The following is a 27244-nucleotide window of genomic DNA, read 5'->3' on the forward strand; positions in this document are numbered from 1 at the left end:
GGCCTCAGAATTCTCATTTTTGGCCCTCCTTATACCAAATGGTTAACGCCCTTATTCTTTGCCAGGGCAGATGACTGGCCACTCTAGCCTCCTCCCTGAGCTGGTAATGCACCAGAGAGAACACACGATTTGAAAAATCTTAATGTACTAAATACAAACAATAGCAGTAACACTGATTATAACATAGGGCCAAGCGTGGCTTAATAAAGATAACTGACAGGGAACAGAGTTTGATAAGGAATGACCCATGAAGTTGTGCTGCTCAGATTCTTCAAATCATAAGTGAAGTGTTGCCTTTTCTTTTTAATAATAACCAAGAAACTCAAACCAAGGAAACAGAAACTGAACAAAATTCAGATCCAGGTGAAGCAGAAATTGGTCTGCTTTTGTGAAGCAGGAAATTAGGTCTTTCATGGTTATAGATTTCTGTTTAATACTCAGAGCCTGCTTTTTCGATATGTCTTTTTAATCACCCACACCTTGAGACCAAACAAGAATATAAATATTGCTTGATTTTTAAAAAGTCTATATTATTATATAAGACCAACTCACAAAAAGAGAGAGAGAAATCTAGCATCAAAGAACCCTTTGTTTATTAAGGAGTCTTCAATTTAATTTAACAGAGAGAAAGCGTATACTATGCTTTGAATAACTATGGAAAGCAATGGAAATCGAACAAAAGGAAACCTAAGTCAAAAAGCACAAAGCAGATACTGTGGCAAGTACTAAACTAAAAACTATTCTTATGGTAAACTTACAGTCTAGCCATATCAACATTAATGTCTTTAGTGAGATACTAGAGATGCCTTGTTTAAAACTTTAAATTATTTTCTCTTCTCAATAATCTCAAAATTTCAATTCTACAGCAGAACAAAAAAGGCAATACCGAGTGGCAGCGTAATGCTATCTCCCAACTCTTCAAGAAAGATCATAAGATAACTTCCTAACTCAATTTTACTGATGACGCCATTTCATTACGCCTTACTGCCATCTTGGTAGCCTATTTCCTAGTAAGCTAGTGGGTATACTCTATTACCTAAATTATGGCAAAGTAAGGTCTTCCTTGCCAGCTTGATGCTGTGACACTTTGGTAGCACAAAAGTATAACTCATTTGCTCAATGATGGGAAGCACCTTGGCTCCTCACACTGATCAGTAATCTTGGGAGAATACTGGAACAAGTCTGCTGAAGAGCTTCAAAGCATCTAACAAATGACCTGGCAAAAAGCCTCAGTGCTACAAATGGGGAGAGGGGAGAGGATGGAGAATAAAGGCAAGGACAAAGAAGGAAAAAGGAAGAAGGGAAGAAAGCACATGGTATTTATTTCTACTTTTCCAAGTATTTCTAAAAGGTAGCATTAAAAAACTTATTACGGAATGACTATTTTTAAAAAAAGAAATACAGTAAACAGAACCTTAAAGTTCCACATGAAAATTTCAAAAGTAGTTTCCAATAACTTTAAATTCATATTAACATGCAGCTGCTAAACCAAAGAATACACATTATTAATGTAGATTAACTACATTTAAAATCTAAGATCTTGTATCTACTTCTAATTTGTCAAGTAATTTTAATGCTTAACCTATTATACTTTTACAGGCAAAATAAATTTGCCTTGCAAGAATTACAAGAAACAATGTCTTTATAATTTAGTCTATCTGGAAAATTGTATATTTTGCTAGTTAAGCTAAGGTACTTTCAGGGCCATGTTAATACTTGTGTTTCAGACTTCTGAGAAAATCTTTAAGACCTAAACAATATTAGGGCTGCTATAAAAGTAGATGTGCAAAATCTTTCCACCCTCTGTCTCATTTTAAAATTCTCATTAATCAGACTAAGCAGCATCTAACAACTAAAATGGGAAATGGATGATATAAGGAAGGAAAGAATGATAACTGGTATTTTAAACTAGAGATCAAGTTAAGCCAGAATTCAAAGGCAAACTAATGCAGTGGGAGACGAGAACTACTGAAGCAGTACTACGATGTTTTTGACAGTAAATTCTTTATGACATGGCTTACTGTAAAATTTATCCACAGTAATTTCAGTAATTCAGTCCCTTTAAAAGATAAACACACAAATCAAAAACGAAAATCCATTTGTTCTCTCCAATGAGTTGTTTCATAAAAGAACAAAGGAACAGCAAGCATCAAATCCAATTATTTTTAAGAATAACAAGATTTATAAGCACATGACCATAAATAAGAGTTTTAAACAAGTAGCTTTGAAGTTGCACACTATTAATTAAACACGAGGCACTGATAATCACCCCCAGAAGTGAGAGGAAAAAGCCCAGATCTGTTGTTCTCTATCTCAACATATTTCTCAAAATAATTTTCATGTATATTTTAGCAACTGATTGTACATCTCTAATACGGCAGCTTTTTCTAAGGAAATACAGAAATCCCCTTCTGAAATAGAAAACATACAAGTGGTGGTAAAAAGACTGGACACCTTTAAATACTAATATTTTTTCCTGCTGCAGCTAAATTAGTGAGTGATAAATCCATCCATTTCATTACTAAAATTATTAATGAATTGATTAAAATTCAAAAATATGGAAATTACTTATAGTACAAACATGTAATTCACACCTATTAATATACATGATGCTCTGTAACACAAAAATGCATTTGATAGCTCCCATGTCATATCATTAATATTTGCACAGTCCATTTAAAAATCTATCCTATTGAAAAAAAAACAGATTTTAAACTTATACAGTTTCACCACTATACTAGTATGATAAATACTTACTGTAGACAAAAGGATTCCATTTTCTTCCTGTGAATGTACTCCACCCTACTAAGGAACTCTTTCTAGAGTACAATTCCATTTTCTGACTTTTACAGTAACAAAGCTCTTGTGCCACAGGACTTAATGTTTAAATGAAATGGCACCACAGCTGCTTTCAGTAACCATCTTACTGTGACAGTGGTACAGCTAATTGTTAAAAATGGTGGCTTAGACATTTTCCATACATTAAATTAGAGAGCTCAGTTGAAGGCTCTGGCATCCACCCACTTCAGACAAAGGAAAATAATTTGCAACTGTACCAACGCATGGATAATTGAGCCATCTCCCACACAGGGTCAGTGTTAGAGGTTTCCTCCATCTTTACACAAATGTAAACCACAGCTCATTGTCTCCTCCAGGAAATCAATTCTTTTCAAAGCTGTACTGGGTGAGAGTTTTTTTTTTAAAGAACCTTAGTGCTGTTCAAATACTGAACTAGAGTATCAAGATAAGCCAAAGGCTCAACAGTTAACTCTGTTTCCTGTTCGGTTCATCCATTTCCCACTTGACATCTCCTCCACACTTTCTATTGTTATTAGTAGGCAAAGTCACACCTATGAACTGAGAGTTGAATCGCTAAACTAGATTAGTGATTCTCTAGTCCATACTTTGGAAAGAGTAAAAAGTCCACACCCACAAGTCTCCAAATTACAAATACATTAAAAAATACATTCATCAGGATAAAAAGCTAAACTTCTGTTGCCTATTGTAATGTTCATTTCATATCAGTTTATTTCATGTCAGCTATCGATCATTTTATTTAATGTGATTCAGGACTTTAATATTTATAATATTAATATTAACTGATGCTTACATGACTTTAAAAGTTTTCATTTTATTTACAATAACCACACTCTCTAAATCAAAGATATGAACTATACTTAAAAGAACTCATCTCATTTTCTTTTGATATTTAACTAAATGAAAAATAATCATCTTAGTTTTGTTAAATTCAGTAATAATTAAGATACAAGTCTCCTGTTATTCATAAATCATTTAAAGGCTGATACTAAAATGTTTACTGAGAAATAATGCTTACCCTCTTTAACACTTATATTTTCTCAGAATCACCACAACAAAATAATAATTATAAATAACTGGATTTCTTGGAGAAGAATCTACATGATGCAAATATTGTACCTTAAAAAAGTATCTGGTTTTGGCCAAGAAAAAAATTTAATTTCATGTTTTACCTCATGCAAGAATTCTGCACACCACCACATATACAATTAAAAGCCTAAAGAAAGTTCATACTGTTCATAATTAAAACTCAAAGATGAAATCAATGGATTTTAAAAAAGTAAGTTATAATCCTAAGGCATACACCATATTGCCCCACCCTATAATGATTCAAAAATAAAAGAATATTAGAACTGAAAGGCACAAATTTGAACATTTCTCTAGAGAACTAAATGCTTCTACTATCAAATGAGCCAACTGTTACCAGAATTTATCTCATAAATTCAAGCATGACCTTGTCTTTGAGAGTAGATACAATAACAAAACTGTCAACCTATTTACTGAGGAGAATTTATACGAATTTCTTTACAAAATGAAGACAATCCTACCTGTAGATAACAAAATTGAGGACTTACAAACCTGTCGATGCTGTTTGTCACTGCAACTCTTCGGTGCCTTCTCTCTGGGCTTGTAAAGCTCTATCAGTGCTCAAGTCCGTTCCCCCCTCCCCCCTTAATTGAAGAAGAAAGAGAAAGAGACAGAGAGAGAGAAAAGAGAGAAAGATAAAGAGAAGAGGGAAGGAAAAGGAGAGAAGAGAAGAATGGAAAAGAGAGGAGAGAAGGAAGAAAAGGAGAAGAAAAAGAAAATACCCTGCAAGTCTGGATGTGGCTGAGGCAGTGAAGAGTCTAGTAAGACAATGAGACTGCAGGATCCCCCTTGAAAGCTGACCACTATTGCTTATGAAGGATTTTGATCATTTTTCAGGCTGCTGTATTCAAATTCTGAGAAGTCAACCATCAGTTTGAAAGCAGTAACTGATGGGAGTAACAGTTTATGGGTTACAGAAGGGTATTTTATTGTTAACGGACTGTACCAAGTTAAGATTTAAGAGGGGGAGAGACAACATGTAGGCAAGGAAAGATATGCTACTTTCCAAACCCCCCCCCCAGCCACTGCAATTACTCTGATGTGAATTTTTGATGACTTCCGACATCTTGCATGGTTAATAATCGCTTCAGCTGTCATGTTTGGTTAATGTGGAAAATGCATTTGGTGCATTGTGATGCAATGCTATGGCCACAGATTGTAACACCAGTTGTGAAGCTATTCCCTTAACTGAGCAGCAGGAATTTGCACATGCCATGGTGCTAAAATAAATGGTAGTTAAAAGATTTTATACAGCAGCAGCAGCAGACAGATCCTGCCATTTTAGACTTACAGAAAGCATAGATGTAACATACAGAACAATCGCTCATCACAGTGTTCATGTCAATTTCACTGTCCTTAAAAGAAAGCACTGAATTTGATATTTTAAATGTTTCACTTCTTAGTGGTTAAAAGATTTAGATACTGTTTAAATAACTACTCAGATTAATTATAGCTTTGAACAGAGGTTATTTGCATTTCAGGAATATACAGCCAATGAAACTGTCAGAGACACATGAAAATGCAGACTCTTTATTAACATATGCTCAGCTCAACTGCCACTTCCCTGTATGACATTTAGGCAAAAATATATGATGTGTAAGTCATGAATATTCCTGTTCTTTCTCAATGATTAAATATTTGTTCCTTAGAACTGGACTTTTAAAAAAGGGTTACATATACATCTGAAAACTAAAGATTACATTAAAATGCCAACTTGTGTTTTTCACTGTCACTAATAGAAATTCAGTGCAGCAAACAATCAGGCAATTACAGGAAGGGATGTAAAACAGCAGAGATGAAACCATGCTAAGAGCCAGTCACCCCATGATTAAAGTCAGGCCAGTATATTCCAGCAGTCAGGTGATGGTGCCATCATTACAGTGCAGAAAGCTAGAGAAAAATCGAGAAATGGACCACCTCATCTTCAAAAAGAAAAATCACAAACTCTAAGAGAATAAAGAATAAGCTTTCACATACATAAAATAAATATCATTATTGAAGAACACTGTAAAGATGGCTATTTTAAAGACCAATTCCATAATCTAGTCCCACTGAAATATTAAGCTACATGTTTAACATAGAGAAATGCTGTATTTAAAATAGGCATTTTTCTTTCTGTCTTTATCAACTTCTGATTTAACAAGGCAAAACTGATTTATGGAGTCTGATTTTTTTAAGTAAGGAAAAAATCCTTTAAAGTAACTCCATTAACTCACATTTTATGGACCAGAACGTCTGTCAATTTAGTGCCTACTATTTCAGGTGTTTGTGTTTCATTTAAAAAGAAACAACTAAACTCTAACGAGTGAACAGAGCAGCAAATGTGTGTCTAAATGCTAAGTATTTGTTAGCAACATAAAATCAATTCATTATTTCTATTGTTTTATTCATTGTGATAGCACTAAATGTTTAATATTGAGACGTGTTAACAAGCACTGTAAAACTAAACAGCTTTTAGGTTTGTTTTTTTATTTTAATTTGCTGTTTAAAATTAACCTTACCAATAGTTCTACCTGGTGCTATAGCAGATGTCAACTTATTTGTAAAAGCATTCAACAACAATGACAGAGAGAGAGAGAAAGAGAGACAGAGAGACAGAGACAGAGACAGAGACAGAGCATGACGTGTGTGTACCTGTGTGTGTAATTATCCTTTGACTTTAGCTTATGCTCCAATTACTAAGACAAAAAGCTCATTCTCCTAGGGGACCTTTCTCAGTACCAGTGCAAGAAGCAAACTTTCTTCTGTTTTTGACCAAAAAACAAAGTACTGAAATATAGCAGACATGCAGCAATAGAAGTCTAAGTATGAAAAGGGGTTTGGATCGTGACAAAAACAGGCCCTATCACCAAAGTGTAGTTAAAGTCAAACACTATTTCACCGATGCTTATTACAAGATATCCCTGAAAGAGTCCACAACTGAAAAGGAAGGAATAAGATATATAATTATTCAAATGCACACACAGTCTTGTTCAGACAGTTTTTTCCCTCATTATTATCAAAGAGGGAATATTTTCTATGCCATGAAAATACACTAGGACAACTCTGATTTTCCTCCCATCGCAAAGAATCCCAAGGAAACAAAAAATCTGTTTGGAATATACAATATCAGAGCTAAATAAGGCCTTAGAGATCATTTAGTTCAATGCCCTCCTTTCACAAAAGAAAACTAGACCCAGAAGTTAACTCACTTATCCAACGTCACACAAATACTTAAATATGTACACATTTATAAACACCACTCAAGCAACCCACTTACAATGAGGGCCCTATTTCCACTGGAGACGAATTTATGTTGTAATTAACTTACGTAAGGAGGCTCAAGCTTATTTTTTTGTTCAGAGAGACCCACTGTTTAAGCTTATACCATGTTTTTCATACAGACATAACCACTAAAGCACACCAAGGGGGGAAAAAAAAGGAAATGAGGGACCAAACCCAAACCCAACACAAAACAGAAACCATCTCAAAATTTAGAACACTAGGGAGAAATTTTCAGGGTAAGAAATCTCACCAACTTTTATCAAATGATATAACTGTAAAGTGCTTAGCACAGTGCCTGGCACATAGTAAGCATTACATAAATGTTAGCTATTATTATTGTTATTTTATTTTCCCCATTTGCCTTTAATTAATACTAGGACTACAGTAGGGGCAAAGAAGTAAAAGGAATAGGGAAACTAATGAAATGACGATGTTCACTTGAAATAATAATCAGGCTTACAATCCTTAAGCTTATAGCTGGCATACATACTGAGCTTCACCATAAATCAAAGTTTTTAGGCAGTCTCCTAAGTCATGCTCTGCATTTGACCTGCCTTACAGCATTGTTGTGAGGATCAAATGAGATAACAGATATTAAAGTTATAAGTACTACACCAGTATAAAGTATATTACTATAACTCACTGTTCCCTCAACTTGGTAATAGCACACTGGCTTGATTCTTGTGCTATTGTTTTCTTGGCTGACTACTCCTCTCCAGGCTCCCTTCTTCCCTTCTCTTTCCTATTACAGGCAGACAAAGTCCTTGGCTCACTGCTCTTTTCTTGTCATTTTCTCCTTCAGAGAACTTACCTGTTAGCTTGGCTTCAACTAATCATCATCTCTATACCGACAGTCCTATTCTTACATTTAAGGTTCAATCCCATACCTCCAACTGCTTACTGGTCACTTATTCTTAGATGTTTCTGTGTTATCTCAAACCCAACATATTGAAACAGAAACCGTTATCCCATTCCCCACACAGCTATCCAACCCAACTTCACAGTTGCCATCAATGGCACTACTATTTTCCCCAGTGATGCATACTCAAAACAGTTACCTTTTACTCATCCCTACCTTTCATCATCTATCTCTAGTCACTCATCAAGTCCTAGAGATTTTTTCTCCAGAGTACCTTGTAATTCATCCATTCTCCCATTCCCACTGCCATCGTCCTACCTAGTCCAAATCCTCATCAATTTACACTTTGATTACCACAAAAGCCAACAGCTGAGTTTCTTAATGCCAGTCTCTCTGCCTCCTGCATACTGCTGACACAGTAACAGTCTTTAAATACTGCTTTTTATCATGTCATTCTCCTGGTCAAAAACCTGTATTTCCTATTGAACCAAACTGAAACTAAACAAAGTTTAGATGAAATATGATTGATACCTATCCTCCTGGAGCATAAGTCTAGAAAGGGAAAGACACAAACCTAGGTAATTATAATACAAATTATATGGTTAGCATATTAGAAATTAGAAAAACAGAAGTGCTATGTGAGATCAAAGGGAGGAGATCTTTACAGATCAAGCACTTGCTGCTCTAGTATGGGCTTTTCCAAGCTGTTCCCTTTAACAGTAATGTGAATATTCTCTCTTCTTGAATTTTCCTGTCTGCACGTGCTCTATCTCCCCCCCCCAACTTCTGTATCTACTTTCCTCTTTCCCATATCCACAGTGTCTAACACAGTGCTAAACACCTAAGAAAAAATAAGTGATTATTACACTAAAATCTTTCTCTAATGACTGGGTTCTTCAAGGAGCACAGATTGTGAACTAGAAGAGATGTGAGATCAATTCATCCAACCCCTATGTTTTGCAGATGAGTAAACTGAGGCCCAGAGACCTTAAGTAACTTGTCCAAGGTTACACAGGTAGTAAGAAGCAGAACTAACATTCAAACCCAAATCCTCTGACTCCAACTCCAGCATTCTTTCCCTTGCCAACCTTTTTGAAGGTGCTAGTGAAACAAAACTGTCAGATTCTAACAAGTTCTGAATGTAGTGCTAGTGATGGATCAGTCTAACTAAACCTAGAAAGGTGAATATTTGGAATGTTAGCCAAAAGAAGGCCATTTTCTCTTTGGGGGAGACAAGGGGGAAGGGAAAGGGTGGCAACCTAGAGAACACAGAATGACTGATCATCACTCACCAGGCCACAGCCTAAGTAGATTTCATACTACCTAAGAAGGAGCCAAATATACTCAAAAGTTGGCAAATGTGCCCCATTACACTTTCTGACATTTCTATTTCCCAGAGAAGATTCCACATCTAGGTTATTTGCCAACATACACAGTTACCTAGCACTTCTTTGTGGTTAAGAATGGCTTTCACTCACCAGACCAATGTTTTCTCAAGTACTGAGAGACACAGAATGGCAAAGGAATTTAGCAGAAATGAATTCAGGGCCAACAAGGAAAGGCAGCAAAACAATACCACAGAGTGGAAAGAACCCTGTGCTTAAAGTCCAGAGAGAGCTGGGTTTGAAACAGGCACACTAGCAAGTTTTGTAACCACAGACAATTCACTTATCCTCTCTGAACCTCAGTTTCCTCCCCCATAGGATAGGGATGATAAAACCTGTAGTACCTACTTTATAGAGCTGTGGTGAAGATAAATAGAGAACATGTATTAAGCAACTTGCAAATTTTAAAACACTATGTTAGTGATGATGATGATGACAATGATGATGGTGATATATGGACAAATTACCAGAAAATGAGAAAGTAATGTGATAATTTTCCAATGAAGTTATACCTGGAGTACTTAAAAAAAATTTTTTTAAGAAGGTGATTCCAGGTTTGAGCACTTGATAAAATAGAGATGATTTTTTCAGTTCTTTACTTGGCAGCAAAACAAATTATTGTGCAATTTCAGTTGCTTCTTCAATTCATGTGCCAACTTGTTTATTTACCCAGGGGTCTGGACACAACAGAGAGAAGATCCTTCTACATTTAGATGCCAGACTACAGAGAAGCTAAACCATTCCCTCAGCAAAAGAAGGAAGCAGTCTCCTTTGAGAGGCTTATAACAGAATGAGGGCAGAAACAGGGTTTAAGATGAAGAAGGGAATTAATTCAAGGGGATGAAATGAGATTTTAGAAGTACTCTTTTCAAATGAAATGCATTATCAATAAATGATTCCCAATAAAAGCAGCTGTTAAGGGCAGTAAGTTAAAATAGTAGTAGGTAGCACCTGTCCTCTAAATATTTCTGCAATGTATCCAATGCTCTTTAAGAAGTTCTTCAAGTTAGGGACAGCTAGGTGGCGCAGTGGATAGAGCACCATCCCCCGAGTCAGAAGGCCCTGAGTTCAAATGTGACCTCAGACACTTAACACTGTGACCTTGTAAGCTGTGTGCCCTTGGGCAAGTCACTTAACCCCATTGCCTGGCCAAAAAAAAAAAAAATTTCTTCAAGTTGTAGTGAGTCTATTCCTTTCTCCAGCTTACACACACATATACACACACACGTGCACATAAACAGATAGTGGACATTAAGCCTTTACAAAGACAAATTTGTTCTGCTTCAAGAATAGAGTGGGAAGAAAGAAGTAATGCACCTTTTTGGCAACCAGTTTTCAAAAGTATTTGGAATGAACTGGCAGTTTCACAGAATCTTGCAACTTTAGAGCCAAAAGGACCTAAAAGAAATCCTAGTCCAAGCTCTTCATTTAACAGCTTAGAAACTGAGGTACCTGCCTGAGGTTAGTATCAAAGCCAAGGTCAGAACACAGATTCTCCTGATTTCAAGGATAACATTCTTTCATACCCCTATGTGTCACTCAAACTGACATTGTACAGTCTGTTTAAATCAACTGTACAAGCACATACAATCACAAGTCTAATAAACTCCAGGTTTGATCTAGGGTATTTTAAGGTTGTTGTTTTTTTTAAAGTTATCACATGAGGGAAAATATACCTCTATTTCATACTTGACTCTAATTCCAAAATAAAGAATCTACTGTCAGCACTTAGTGGAATCTTAAGAGTCAGAAGGAACCTTGAAGGTCACCTAGTTTAATTCATATTTGAATAGGAATCTCCTCTATAATATCTCCAAGAAAGAGTTATCCTGCTTTTGCTTGAAGACCTACACTAATTATAAACCTCATGAGCTAGCTCATTATACTTTTGGACAATTCTAATTATTTGGCAATTTTTCCTTATATCAAAAGCCTAAATCTGCTTCTTTGCAACTTCTACTCACTGCTCCCAGTTTTATCCAGTTTGCTTAATGGAGTTAAGAAAAATGAACCTAATCCCTCTTCCCCACAAAAGCATTTCTAATCTTTCAAGACAGATATCATATTCTCCTCTAAGTCTTTCCTTCTCCAGGCTAAACATCATCAATTCTTTTACTGACCCATTCTGGCTTACTCAAATACTCAATTACTAAAATAGACTACCCAAACTAGACAAAATGCTCCAGACATGGCTGGTTAGAACACAGTAAGTGCAGTGGTGCTTTTACCTGCCTTGTGAAGTTCACAACACAAAGCTTCTATTAATAAGCTTAATCAAATTAGCTTTTAAGTCTATTCCACATGTATGACTTTCATTGAGCATATAGTCCACTAGACCATCATATTTCTCCTCCTTCTGCTATTTGTCCTTCGTTGTGGAAGAGGACCATGACATCAGGGAGGTGATGCCATGACATGCAAGTGAATTGGATTTAAATGAGGGAGGGCTGTGCAAAGTCACCAGCCTCATTTTCTCCTCGGGAGCCCTCTCGGTCCAGCGGCCAGATACAGATCACAACAACTGGAGACGGTCCAGGATGCCCTGGGGGGCAAGGGCCTTGGCCTTTTCAAGCTAAGGTCTTTAACAGGTCTCAGTTTGACTGAGGCAGTGTCCTTCAGAGATTAAGACTTAATAAAAAATGAGGCAAAGAATGGCCTCTTTAAAAAAAAAAATAGATCTGGGAGGGGAAGAACCTCAGGGTTTCTAGCCAAAACAAACAAGTGTTATTTACATGCATTCTGGGCCAATCAGGGCCCAAATGACTGCATAGGGCTGGGTCTAGGACTAGAGTGATTTGGGGTTAAGGCTGATCTTTAAGAGAAAAAAAAGAAAACAAAAAAAATTTTTAGAGATTAATATTTATATTCTCTTTAATCAGAGCACCCACAGGTAGGGGTGTGATACTCTTCCTGGAGAGAGAAAGAAAGAGAAAGAAAGAGACAGAGAGAGAGAGTGACAGACAGACAGAGACAGAGACAGAGAAATTCTTCCCAAAGGTAATGTGAATTTTAATCTCTGAAATTTTTTGTTTTGTTTCAGTTTTTTCTCTTAAAGACCAGCCTTAAGCCCAAATCACTCTGGTCCTAGACCAAGCCCTACTCAGTCACTGTTTGGGCCCTGATTGGCACGTAAATAACAATTGTTTACTTATCCCCTCCCCTCCTTCTTTCCTTCCATTGCATTCCCCTGGTCTATTAGTGGAAATGAGGTTAACTGGGTCTGGACCTTGATAAACTCATGCTGGTTCTTAGGGATCATCACTTCTCTTTCTAAGTATTTACAACTGTCATATTAATCGTATATTCGAGAATTTTGCCAGCAATTAGCTATATGTAATAAGAGAAGAAAAACGAATGGAAGGAACAAGGCCAGGCAAAGAAGAAACAAAATATCATTTTTCATAAATGATATTGTGATATATTTAGAGAACAAACTCAAAAGTCCACTAAAAAATTAGGTGAAACAATGAACTTTAGAAAAGTTGAAGGATATGAGAAAAATCCACACAAATCATTAGCATTTCTATGCATTACAAATAAAACACACCAAGAAGAAATAGAAAGAGAAATTCTATTCAAAATAACAATAGGCATTAAAAATATTTGGGAGTCTACCTGCCAAGACACATTACAAGAACTACATGAACACAATTACAAAACATTTTTCACACAAATAAAGACAGATCTAAACAACTGGAGAAATATTAATTTTTCATGGGTAGGCTGATGATAATAATAAAAAAATGACAATATTACCTAAATTAATTTACTTATTCAGTGCCATACCAATCAAACTACTAAAGAATTATTTTATAGAGCTAGAAAAAAAATACTAACAAATTCTTCTGGCAGGAAGGAAATCAAAGAAAAAAAAAAGTTAAGGAAAGGTAGCCTAGAAGTACCAAATCTCAAACCATACTACAAAGTGGTAATCATCAAAGCAATCTGGTACTGGATAAGAAATTTAATTATTGATCTTTTAAAGAGATTAAGCACACAATATACAGAAGTAAACGACCATAGCAACCTAGTGTTTGATAAACCCAAATATCCAAGCTATTGGGGCAAGACCAAAATTGCTGGGAAAACTGGAAAGCAGTTTGACAGAAACCATAACCAATATCTCACACCATATCCCAAAATAAGCTCAAAATGAGCTCATGATTTAGACATAAAGGGAAAAAAAATTATGTAGAAGATATATGGATAAGGGAAGAATTTGTGAACAGAAAGGAACACAAGAGGTAAAACAGATAGTTTTGATTAATAAAATTAAAAATTTTTTGCACAAACAAAAACAAAAACAATGCAGTCAAAATTAGAAGGAAAGCAGGAAACTGGGGGTGGGGGTGGATTTACAACAAGTTTCTCTGATAACTTTCATTTCCCAAATATATATGGAACTATGTCAAATTTATTTTTTAAAAAACTATTATCCAAATGATAAATGGTCAAGGGACATGATCAGGCAATTTTCAGAAGAAGAAATCAAAGTTATGAATAGTCATATGAAAAAATTCTCTAACTCATTAATTACTAGAAAAATAAAAACAAACTAAATAAAAAAACCTCTGAGGTACCACCTCACACCTATCAAATTGAATATGATGACAGAAAAGGAAAAATGACAAATTCCAGAAAGGATGTGGAAGATTGGGACACTGATATACTACTGGTGAAGCTGTGAACTGGTCCAACAAGTTGGAACTATGTTCAAAGGGCTATAAAACTGTGTATACTTTTTGATCCAGCAATACCGTTGCTAAGTCTGTATCCCAAAGCGATCAAAGAAAAAGGAAAAGGACCTATAGGTACAAAAATATTTATAGCAATTCTTTTTGTGGTGGCAAAGAATTAGAAATCAAGGAGACTATCATCAGTTAGATTAATAGCTGAACAAGTTGTGGTATGACTGTGATGGAGTACTATTGTGCCATAAGAAATGACAAGGGGGGTAGTTTCAGAAAAACATATCAAGACCTAAATGAACTCAAAGTGAAGTTAGAAGAACTGGGAGATCATTGCGCACAGTAAAAGCCATGCTGTAATGATGATCAACTATGAAAGACTTAGCTACTCTGATCAATACAACTCCAAAGAACTCATGATGAAAAAATTCTATTTACCTCCACAGATAGAACTGATGAACTCTGAGTGCAAACTGAAGTATAAATTTTTCATTTTATTTTTCTTGCCATTTTTAAAAATATGGTTAATATGGAAATGTTTTGCATGATTTCACATGTATATTTGATATCATATTGCTTGAATTCCCAGTGGGTGGGAGAAGGGGTGGGAGGGAGGTAGAGAATTTGGAACTCAAAATTTAAAAAAAAAAAGAATGCTAAAAATAATAAATAAGGGTTTTTAAAAAATTAAAATATTAAAAAAAACCACTACTAAGTCTGTATCCTAAAGAGATCAAAGAAAAAGGAAAGTATCTATATATATACAAAATATTTATTGTAGCTCTTTTGTGGTAAAAGAATTGGAAACGGAGGGGATGCCCATCAATTGAGAAATGGCTGAACAAGTCGTGGTATATGATTATGACAGAATACTACTGAGCTGTAAGAAATGACGAAGGGAATGGTTTTAGAAAAACCTGGGTAGACTTATACGAACTGATAAAGTGAACAGAACTAGAACACTGTGCACAGTAATAACAATATTGTAACAATAATCAAGTGTAAAAGACTCAACTATTTAGATCAATACAATGATCCACAACAATTCCAAAGGACTCATGATGAAAATGTTATCCAACTTCAGAGGGAGAACTGATGAATTTTAAGTACAGATTGCAGAATACTTTCTTTCACTTTATTTTTCTTGCCCCCCCCCCATATGGCTAATGTGGAAATATGTATAATGTTTCTTGCCTTCTCGTTAGGTAGGGAAGGGACTGGAGGGAAAGAATTCAGAACTGAAAATAAAAATTTTAAAGAAAATTTTTTGAAAAGGAGAATTTTGCTAGCAATTAAAGTCAAACTCTTGAGCTACAACTTCCAAGAGCAAAACAAACAGTCAAAAATAAGTATCCTTGTTAATGGTTTTTTCTAATCCCTATGTGTGACTATTCCAAGGTTAGCAGAATTTTCCTTGTATATCTCAAAAAGGCTATATTCTAGGAAAGGGAGGTTAGCCCCTGGTGCTATTCTGGTAGTATTAAAGCTTCAGTGTCTAAAACTGTCTTTTCAAATGACACATTTTAATACAACCAAAATGAGATTTTCATCATGAAATTTTCATCTGAAGCCCTCTAAATACTATTTCTGAAATGAAAGAGAACTCATTTAAAGTTGAGTATCTAAAACAGACCACTTAAAACCAAGTCTTATATGTGTTCAGACTAGATTTGTACATTTCCAAAGTGGAATTAGACTAAGAAAGTGACTAAAATGCCCATACCCTTTATGCTAGCCATAATCAAATATTTACTAAACATCTACTATGTTTCAGGCATCTGAACAATGAATACAAAAAAGATAAAATAGTAAATTTACCTAATGTAAAGTGAAGCAGAATTAGGAAAAAGTACATACAGCTACAACAATATAAATGGAAAAAACAACAAAACTGCACGCTATGCAATTATAATGAATAAGCCAGGCCACGAAGAAAGGAGGAAAACATGTATTGCTTCCCTTCTTTGCAGAGATGGGAAACCAAGGGACACACATAGTCAGACTTTGTGAATTCCATTTACTGCCTGCATGACTTTGGGTAAGTCATTTACCTTTCTAGGCCTCAGTTCTCTTAACTGTAAAATAAGGATGTTAGATTAGATGACCTCTAAGGGCTTTTCCAGCTCTAGAGTTATGATCTTGTATGTTATATTTTGTTAAATTGCTTTTCTTTCTTTTTTTCTTTGTTTTATATCACTTTCATTTCCAAATTTACCTCTCCATGTCCCTTGTTAGAAGGGGATGATTCTCTGAAGAGTGGAGAAGAAAGGAAAATTTGGAAATGAAAATGATATAAAAACAAAAGCTATCAAAAATTTTTTAAAAGCTCAGTCCACTAATCTGAGTTCTATCACTATTGTAACTATTGTAATTCAATAAAACTAATGTCTAACATTACAATGTGTCAAAGCAGCACAGACCTTGGCTAATTTGACTGAGAAAGAGAAGAAAGGGGAATAGAGAGAAAAACAGAAGTACAATCTAATAAAATGGTAACTGAAACATACTTCTTTCTTCTGGAGCCTTCCTACTATTTAATCTTTAATGTGCCTATGGGAAGCTGCTGCTGGTTCCAAGGCAGGGTGGGGAGGGGTGGGAAATCTTGTGAGTGATTCAGGTGCCTCTAACAGAACTTTTGAATACTGATTTTTTTCTAGTTGTAGCTCCCTATTTTAGTTACGTGATTAGTAAAATTCTGTTTTAAACTGATGGAGGGACTTATTTACAATATGATATTTTCTATTAAATTAAATATTTCCAAATAAAAAAAAGTGGAGGACTACTGAAGTCAGATGGTGCATGTGCTGTCAGAAGGAGCAGCTCTATTATTGGTTTTGCTTTAACTGTTTTCCTTTGTTGAGGAAGAAATCAAAACAGAGATAAGGGAAATGACTATGGTTTTTACCTATAAAAGGCATCAACAAAATAACAACAAAAAAGGAATCAGTGAGAGAGAAAAAGGAAACCCAGAAAAACCAGGTAAATGACTAAAAACAATCTTTCATCTCTACTGATTCCTAGTGATAGACTACTGGCAAACTTAAAACTGCTGAGGAACCAGATTTCAGGCCTCCCCCTGGCACAGTCCAGATATAAATTATTAACTTTTGTGGTAGTATCAGCACATCAGTTACTAGTAAACATATAAGATAATGATGATTAACCAAAATGGATTATGAATCCCCCCGTTTCCTATTTCTCTCTGTCTCCCTCCTTTCTTGCATGCTTCCTTTCCCTAACTCCCTGCCCAAGCATCAGGAATACACCAATAGCTAAAAAGCACACTTCAAAATTCAGAAGCTTAAAGATACAAATGTTACCATTGACAGTACACTTATACAATTAAATATATTTCAAAAGTGGAGTGGTTGGAAATTCTTTGCAGTCTAAACATTTCAGAAAATGCCTAGCTTCTTAGAAAAGGCCTAGAATTTGCATATTGAAAGTTCACAAAAGTGTTGGCCTGAGGATGGATTCCAAAGTCAGAAGACTCCTCAAATGCAATAATATTTACACAAAGTACTTAGAGTGCCTGGCACATATTAGGAACTATATAAATGTTTATTCCTTCCTCTTTCCCCTCCTCCCCAGAAAAGCAGTTACACTTAATTCCTATAACCACTTTTTTTTTTTAAAACTTCCTTTAGGTTTCAATTGTCATTAAGTAAAGAAAATAGGAACTAACTTCAATTCCATTTAAATTAGGAAAGTAACACAAGACCAAGATGAGATTAAACCCACAAAACATACCTATAACTTACTTTTTCCTGACATATAACTCAATGTTTTCCAATATGCTTATATGACAGAGGCAGCCTCAATAGAAAAGGTCAGTATCTTCATGTTTCCTTATTCACCAAAAGATAAAAATCCAAAAGAATGCCCAAGCTTTAAATAATATACATTTGCTTCTCCTTACCAAACCCTGCCAGATTACAGGTTTTCCTCAATTAATAGGAGCTGGTAGGAAGAAGAGGAAACACATATGAAGATTAGTTGAAGGAAAGGGGAATGTTTAGAGAAGACTTTTGGGTGGAAAGGAGAGGGAAGGAAGACAGGAGAGCTGTCTTCAAGTATTTCAAGGGCTGCTGTGTGGAAGAGGGATTAAATTTACTATGCTTGTTTTCAAAGGCACAGAACTGGGAACAACAGACAGAAGTTGCTGAGAAGCAAATATAAGTACAACGTAAGAAAATATTCCTAAAATGCACCTTCTTCCTTTCATTATAAGTGAGGAATTTTGGGTGTGGAATGTTATATACAGTATCAGAGGATGCCATTTGATTTTGCTGAATTACTGGGTTTTTAGGCTTGTTAGATAGGAAGGGGAAGGGATACATTAGGGAAAGAATGTGATAAAGCAAAAGCCAGTACTGAAACTTTAAAAACAAACACTTCCTGACAATTAGATTTGTCCAAATGTGGAATGAGTTGCCTCTACAGGTAGTGGTTTTTACCTCACAGCCTTCAAAAGAAGGTTAGATGATCACTTGCTGAGGTTGTTATAGGAATGAGTCCCACTGAAATACTGGACTAGATTGCTTTTGAGGTCTGTTCTAATGCAAGTTTTCTGTGATAGTGAAGAGTAGCTAGCTATTGGGTGTCAGATCAACCTGCTGTCTAGTGCTAAACATATCCGATTTGCAATGAGTAACTTTTAATTTTAATAGCATGATAAACACTATAAAAAAAGTTACTTTATCCCAAGTAAATATTTCCTTTTTTAAATTTAAAGAAGTATGCAATCTAATTTTTAGATTGCTAGCCCAATGTACTATTCCATAGAATGCTTATCTACCTTTACTGACAATCTGAGTCTAGCTCCTCAGAGTAAGGTATAAAAATTTTTCTGAGCATTTGGACAAGAGCCACAAAAATGACAAAGGAAATCCACTTATGAGTAATCACTCAAAGAGCTAAATAAGAACAAGGTTGCTAACAGGGGAACCAAACTCTATTAATTTCATCGTTCAAATACTAGTAGACAATATATAAGGCTTAGTTAGAAAGGCGATGAAACAAATCAAAAGAATTCTGTCATTGGGACCTAATCAACACTAGTCCAAGGTAAACTAAATGAGTATGAGTATATCCTCAGAGAATTCAAAGCTACAGGGGACTACAGAGATCTTGTCCAAATGCTCTACTTTACAGATATGGAAACTGAGGCTGAGAAAGGTGAAATCGCTTGTCCAAAAGAGTAGTAAGACAGTGCAGTTAGGTGGCACAGTGGATAGAGCACTGGCTCTGGAGTCAGAAGGACCTGAGTTAAAATGTGGCCTCAGACACGCAACACTTACTAGCTGTGTGATTGCGGGCAGGTCACTTAACTCCAAATGCCTCACCAAAAAAAAAAAAAAAAAAAAAAGCAGTAAGCACCTAGGTCCCTCTGATTCCAATATTTAAATTGGTATCTTCCACTAAGAAAGCCAACAATAGTACCATGCAAAGCTCTGCCTATGAGACAATTCTAATGCCTTTGATACGACAGCTAATCTCTAATTTGGACAAAAGAAATGTGCTCTAAAACACCGGGCAGGAGTATATTACTAATACTTAAAGTAATAAATATGTTATGGTTTGGATCCAGCATTCAATTGGCAGGGATGTTCTATTCAAAACCAGGTACTCTGTTAGAATCTGCAAATTTGAAGGAACTACAAGAATAGAAGGAAACTTAAATCCCAGGTACAAACCTTCAAAATGTAATGTGGGGCAAACAGATGTGCAAGCCTTTTTTTTTTTTTTTGGCAGGGGTGTGGGAGGGGGTTGGGGAATCAGGGTTAGTAAGTGTCTGAGGCAGGATTTGAACTCATATCCTTCTGATTCCAGGGCCTGTGCTTTAGCCACTGTGCCACCTAGGTGTCCCTGGCAAGCTTTTTTAATAGAAGAATTTCAGTGAAAAGTATTAAGTAATGTCTCCAAAATCATTTTAGGTAGCATGATTCAAAAAGGATGGACTCTCAAAGGAACCATAAGTTAAGGTAAAGAAAATAAAATTTCAGAAGAAAGAAAGATAGTGGGGAATGAGGACATGTGATTCAGGAAATTAGCAAGGCATACAAATCTTGTCAAATATAGTCTAAATAGTTCATATGTAAACCAGGATAGCAATAATAAATAGCAATATCATCTCCCACTGCTATTAGGCATCTTGGAAGAAAGAAGCTGCTTCCATCCACAGAAAACTGTCTTTGGTAGCAGGAAGCACATATGTTTCTGCCATTAATTGTATTAACAATCATGGTGCTACTTCAACACTTTCAAGGAGCCACTATTTTGCTGGTGACCAAACTCTCTCCATTGACATAAACTGCAACTCCTATACACCTCAGTAAATAATCTTCATAAGGTGCTGTTTTTGAAAGAAAATCATCATCTAGTTAAACTATCATCTCCTGGTGAGCCTCTCTAAATTTAGGGAAGCTGTCCTTTAGTGAAGTGACAAATAATGTGTTTCTGGGGTCCAACAGGAAAAGCTTCCAGTTTAGAACTCTAGGATACTTCTGTACCATAAGAGACATCAAAGTAAGTCTGAAGTTTTTTTGTCTTTTTCTTCTTAAAAAGCTTGGGAAATAGACAACACCGTCACAGAGAAAGAAGTAGGTCAAAAAAGTTTTCTAGAGAAAGCAAATTTAAGGAAAGACTACAGAGTTAAATAATTTATCCAGTAATAGAATGGGCTTTGGGTCTCTTCAAAGGACCAAGAATGAAGTGTATTAAAGTCCTAGATACTGTAAGAGCTACCCAGGTATTCTAAGCTTTGATGCCTCCCTTAGAAACGTAAGAACTTTAGCAGTGTTGGTGGTAAGCAGAGTCAAGAAACCTAGGTTCCAGTTCCAGCTCTACCCTTAACTAGCTGTGTGATCTGAAGACAAAGAATGGTGTTTCACTTTTCTCATCTGTAAAATGGGGGCCCAGCTGCTGTGATAATCAAGTGAGAAAACACTGTGAAAAGAATAAAGTGATACAAAAATGTATTATCATTTCATGTCTACGCAGGGCTATGTAATATTTTTGACCTGTTATTTCATTCTAAATCATGTAAAAGTAATTTTATGCTCCATGTCCAGCCCTTAAAAGGGCAAAAATGATGATAAATAACATGATAAAAAAATTATTGATTTTTAAATAGTCTATGATTGGTAAATAAATTTAAGTATCAAAGCCCTTTCCAAAAATTAGGTAGTTTTTCTCATTAAAAAAAAAAAAGGTTCCCAACATTTTAAGAGTTGATTAATTTTGAGAGATTAATTATTTCTAGATAATAGCTTACAATAATAAGAGGTCACACTCATAATGCTTTACAACTTACATAACACTTTTCTCAAAACCATTCCAATAAGGCAAGTTGCTCAGATAACATTATCCTCTTATTAATGAAGAAACTGAGGCTCAGAAGTCATAAGCTCCTCAATGTCAAACAGGTAGTGTTAGTGCTAGAACTGGAACTTAGGCCCTCTGACTTCAAGTCCAAGAATCTTCTTTGTACTCTATCATACTACCTCTACTATGTCTTAATCACTTTCATAGGCTTTTCATTCTGGAGATGATTCATTTCCATGTTATACACTTTCCTTGTTAAGCCAGGTAAGGCTACATTTTCTCAAGTATTCCCTTTGTTACTGCCAAACCAGTTTAATACTTTTGGGAGAAAAATGGCGGCTATCTTGCCACACTTTTTTTCAGATGGACTGAAGTAAATGGCCATATATAGTATGATATTTGGAGCAAGAAATCAGTGCTTACCTTCTTATTCAAAGTCTAAAGGTTCAAGTTTATATCCCGAGACTCTTTTACTTTTGTCTAAAAATAAGCTTGCCTTGTCTAATACTTCCTTTTGAGCCCTAAACTTATGACACCATCACAACCGAATCACCTTGGTATCACTCACCCACTTAAAAACTTGTAAGTCATCTTTTATTACAATGACAAACACTGACATCAGGAGTGTGAGGGCAAAGAGAGGAAAAATTATGTTCATATCTATGATAACCAGTATCTCTTTTTCCTCTTTCATTTGTGGTAGTGGTCTCACAAGAAACATAACCAAAGTCCAAAAACAGTGGTTTCAAATCTGTGATATAAAATCTAACATGTGGCTCAAATACATATCCTTACCAGACAGGTCCAGGACAATTATACGTAAGCTTATACCATTCAGCACTACCATACTTAACTGCTGTTCTGTTTAGTGTGACAGGACCTGTATTTCAATTCTTCCCTGTCATTACAACAATCTAATTTTTAAATGTATGTATATATCTATGCTCAAGTTCATAACTCAGACGCTTTCATATATGAAGTGTATGTGTGTGTTATCACTGCTATATTGAACGCTAAGTTAGCATTTTTAAAATTACCTCTGGAAAATGAGAATTTCTTTCCAAAATTTCAAAGTACACAAATAACTAGAAAGGAAGCTAGGCCTTGTCTATGTCTTTAAAAACAAACCCACATTAATACTGTTGGAGAGCCAAATCATATTATATAATGTCAGATTTCAACATTCTGGCACAATGCCAGAATCTTAATGGCCATTGAGACACTAAGGAAGGAAATGGGTCTGCATTAAGCCTACAAATAAGTCAACAATCAATACCTCAGTTTTACAGTAAAATGTGATGTGCCCTTTAAAATTGCTTCTAGCATCATCCTTCTCTTTGTCAGATGTTCAGATTCTGCATCAGAAGCAAAACAAAATGAAGACAATCAAGCAGAGGTTGAAATACAACCTATTTTCATGAGCACAAGACTTTTAGTGTTTCTAAGTCAAATACTGCTCTAAGATTTCACAGAAATCTTTTACACTGTACCTGTAGGGCAGCAAACACCAAGAAATAATAGGCTGAGCTTTAGATTGTAAATTAAGCTGACAGCTCAGGGAAGTAGAAAACTCTGGTCAAGAAGCAAGCACCTGGAGATTAAAGGCTAAACTAGGCTTGGTCTTCCTGGAAAACTCATCTCCCCAGGAAAGTGAGAAGTTTGCATCAATGTATATAAAAGTACGTTATAGTTTCTCCATGAATCCAAATCATTTAACTACTAAGCACATACGAATGGATAAATCATACCTTCCACAACCAGTTCCAAACCTTTCAAGGCCTCAAAGATTTTATCTGGCCCAGAATTTTTCCAGATTTACTTCCTTCCCATTCCCTATGTTATTTCACTGGCTCACTGAGTCACACTACCTTTATTCTATTGTTAACTTTTTACTTTCAAATACTTCCTCATAATTTACTCCTTTTCTAAAACAGTCTAGGCTCAACTGGAATTCTTCCAATGTTAAGAGCAGGAAAGTGGAAGATGCAAATTGGGCCTTTACTATCGCTTCTTTGATATCATTTTTTATACTAGAGAGAGAGAAAATGCTTTTTGATCTTCAAATACTTTTAAACACCTTTTCAAGTCAAAATCTATTGGCCTTCGTTAAGGTACAGAACCAAAGAATATTAGAATTGGAAAGGACTTTAGAGATCATCTAATCCAACTCCTACCTGAAACAGCAATCATCAATCATCTTCTAGAAAATCTAATATTAAATGTGTTGCATTAATTTTTTTAAAGTACAAATAAATATGTGCAAACATATATATGATTTGTGTGTGTGTGGGTGTGTGTGTCTAAAAGAAAAATTTTATTGGGAAATTATTGATGGTAAATATGAGAGGCAGCATGGCACAAGTGGGGAAGGAATATGATAGATGGGAAGGAATACTGACTATGGAATCAGAGTACTTGTGTTCAAATCCTGCCCCTGATGCTTGCCTCCTGTATGATATTAGGCAAGTCTCTTAACCTCAACTGAAAAATGAGAGAGTTAGGATGCTGAGTGAAGGGAGGAGTACCAGGAAAACATTTTATATGGTAACAGCAACACTGTTCGATGATCAACTATGACAGACTTAACCCTTCTCAGCAATACAATGATTCAAGACAATTCCAAAAGATTCGTGATAAAAAATGCTATCCATATCCGAAGAAAGAACTATGGAGTCTGAATGGAGATCAAAGCATATTATTTTCACTTTTTTTTTTTGGTTTTCTGCTTTTTTCTTTCTCATGGTTTCTCCCCTTTATTCTGATTCTTCTTTCACAACATGAGTAATGTGGAAATGTTTTAAATTATTGTACATGTATAACTCATATCAGATTGCTTGCTGTCTTGGGGAGGGGAGTGAAAAAAGAGCGAGGGACAAAAATTTGGAACTCAAAATCCTACAAAAATGAATGTTGAAAATTATCTTTACATGTAATTGGAAAAAAAATAAAATACTATTAAGTGCAAAGAAAAAAGAAAAAAAGAAAAAATTCCCTTCAAAAGCAATCTCTAATCTAAAGGGAAAAAACAATAAGAGAGTTAGACTAGGTGGCCTCCCATATATCTATAAATTATGGCAGATAAATGGTAAGAGGAAGAGATAATTTTCAAAAGAAGAAACACAAACAATAATTTAACGCTCAATCTCATTAACAACCAAAGATACAAATAAAAACTATTTTTGAGGCATCACCTCACATCCATCAAATTCACCAAAAGGAAAAGGGAATGCAACAAAATTCAATGCTGGAGGGAATGTATAGAAACAGGCACACCCATTCACTGCTAGTGAAACTGAAATTTTGCAGAATTGTTTTAGAGAGCAATCTGGCTATGTGCAGAAAAAGTACATAAAGTATTTTGCAAACTTTGAAGCACTATATGAATGTCACTTATCATCATCATTATTATGACAGAAAATATACTTTTTGACCAATAATTCCACTGTAGGAAATACACAGTAAAAAAAAAGTTATCAAAAACAGAGAAAGAGCTTTCAACACCCACTGTGTGGTCATCCTGTCTGTACTTAAACACCTCTAGTGATGGGATAAGTACATTCTATTCCCTCTGCTCTACTACATCTGGAGAAATAGAGAATCCCATAAACACCATTCCTTGAAATACTTTTAAACCTTCAAGAGTTCACTGCTCTTCAGGAGAATACTTATTATGGGAAGTCATCATTTATAGACTACATCCAGGCAAAGAATCCATAATTTGGCTGATGTCCACCTGCTATGAACAAACTACAAGTTTCTTACTAGTCTAAACTGTATCTTGGAATGAGAGATAATCAAACAGGAACACCCCACCCCACCACCACAAAAAGTATGCAGCATCCACAGAAACCTCTACTGTCTAAATAACAGGCACCAAAAGCAAAAAACAGTGTATGGATCTGAAGAGTCCTATGGCTGCTTCCAAGGAAGCAGGAGCATTTAAAAATAAACAAATGAAAAAGGTGAGAGGACTGCTTATCTCAGAATCCTCCATCTCATACCACAAAATTAAAGAAATAAACCAAATCACTTTAAAGGCCCCAAATGAGAGTTTAAATTCTGAACTCCCACCTACATACTGCCGAGTCATTGGTACAATCTGCCCCTTTGTTTCAAAAAACAAATGAATTATGCCTAGTTGGAAGTATATTTTTACAAGATGAGGGCTCTTTTTATATAGTTTCTTGGAAACTGTGTTACACCCAGCTACTCTCAGAAGAATCTGCCGCAGGGCTTAAAAAACTGCAGTCTCAAGAAGGCACAGGCAAGGTTTTCTTCATCACGCCTCACTTTCACAGTCACTCCATTAAAAGCAAGGACTCACCCTCCTGTCATCGAACATAATTGGAGTGGGTCTGCAAAGTCTAATCCCTAGTGTTTCAGACTAGTGGATGACAGCATTGAGAACTTGGTCCCAGCTTTGTCACCAACTCTCTCTGCTTTGCGAAAATCATTTAACCTCTCTATATCCAAAAAAATGGAAACATGGCCAAAAAGCACTTAAACAAAAAGCAATACAATCACAATACATGGGGAGTGATAGCTTTCTCCTCCCCCAACATGTCCCACAACCCTTTCTCTTGTCCACACACACACAATAACAAAAACAACAACAAAATATATTAAAAAACAAATAAACAACAAAAAAAACCATGAACAAATCCTGAGGTAAGATACTGTGAACTTAAGCCCTACTTTCATTGTCTTCATGTGATTTATCATATGCTGTCCTATAACAGTGACTCTCATAGTTCTGTAATTATGGAGCCACATCTACAATCACTATTAATGAAGACCCTTATTCAAGGACTCTTGTCCTATAGAGTCAAGTACCAGAATATCGGCAGTGAAAGGAAACTTGGAGTCCAAAACCAGTATAATATTACCAACCATGTACTGAAATTAGTTGTCTCAAAGAGCTGCAGGTTGAACATGAAAAAGCCACATGTGGTATCACAGCTCTATGACAATAGACAAATACATTTATTATTCTGTAGAGCTATTTTTCTTTTAAGTCCTACCCACTTGTATATCAAACATTCTAAAAGATAAAACTGTATGCTCATTTTTAGTTCCTGAAAATAAGCAGCTTAAAGTGATAAAATTCAATAAACTAGAATATGATGATCTATGTTTCAAAAGGGTGTAGATATCAATAGATATTGGCAGGTTAAGAGAACTGCATGCTAAATGCAGGTTCTACTTGGGTTCCAGTTCAAAGACACCATTGGCTAGCCAATATCTGAAGGGTTTTGCGTTACATGAGATAAATATTTTAGTCAAACGTTATTCCAAAATACTCTTACTGCACTACTTTAACTTACTTCTTTTTTAAGTCAGTAACTGATATTCCCTTGCTCACTGCAGGATATAAGAAACCTCTGAGAAAACAAAAAGGCCTGTCATTTCCTGCTTGTTCAAAATGCATTCAACATCCATTTACTTGCTTGTTTAGAATGCATGGCCTTCAGAGAGAAACTGTGAATGGATGAAGAGAAGAGCTGAAATCTTACATCCTTGGCTTACCATAAATGCAGTTTTTCCAAATTCTTCTTAAAAGATGCCTACAATATCCATTGTTATTCTAAAATTATTGTTTTTAATTTGATTCACAGAAACAAGTTAATTGCCTCCTTTGTCACTAGACTGAACATAGCACCTAATCTACCTTTTCTTATCACAGTAAAGCAGAAAAAGTAAATCAATGCAATGCAGACCAAAACAATCATCATTAGGTTAGCTATAAACATCCACTATAAGTGGAAACAAAATAGGACAATCCATTAACCTGACCAGTAATATTCAATAAACTCCATCTT

The 27244-nt window shown here is 35.5% G+C and overlaps 1 protein-coding gene across 2 annotated transcripts in view; it reads right to left on the minus strand.

The window, feature by feature from the left end:
• Positions 1–27244, minus strand: part of NUP93 (nucleoporin 93) — a 131690-nt gene that overhangs the window by 57029 nt on the left and 47417 nt on the right. The window contains exon 1 of one of the 2 annotated variants that reach the window (XM_027869529.1): positions 4396–4508. The exons of the other annotated variant lie outside the window; for it this stretch is intronic. The gene's annotated coding sequence lies outside the window, so the exon portion shown is untranslated. Of the gene's footprint in view, positions 1–4395; positions 4509–27244 lie in introns of those variants that run through there. 2 annotated transcript variants of the gene reach the window in all.

This window comes from Vombatus ursinus, unplaced genomic scaffold (assembly GCF_900497805.2).
Source record: "Vombatus ursinus unplaced genomic scaffold, bare-nosed wombat genome assembly UNPS02014793.1, whole genome shotgun sequence".
Lineage (NCBI taxonomy): Eukaryota > Metazoa > Chordata > Mammalia > Diprotodontia > Vombatidae > Vombatus > Vombatus ursinus.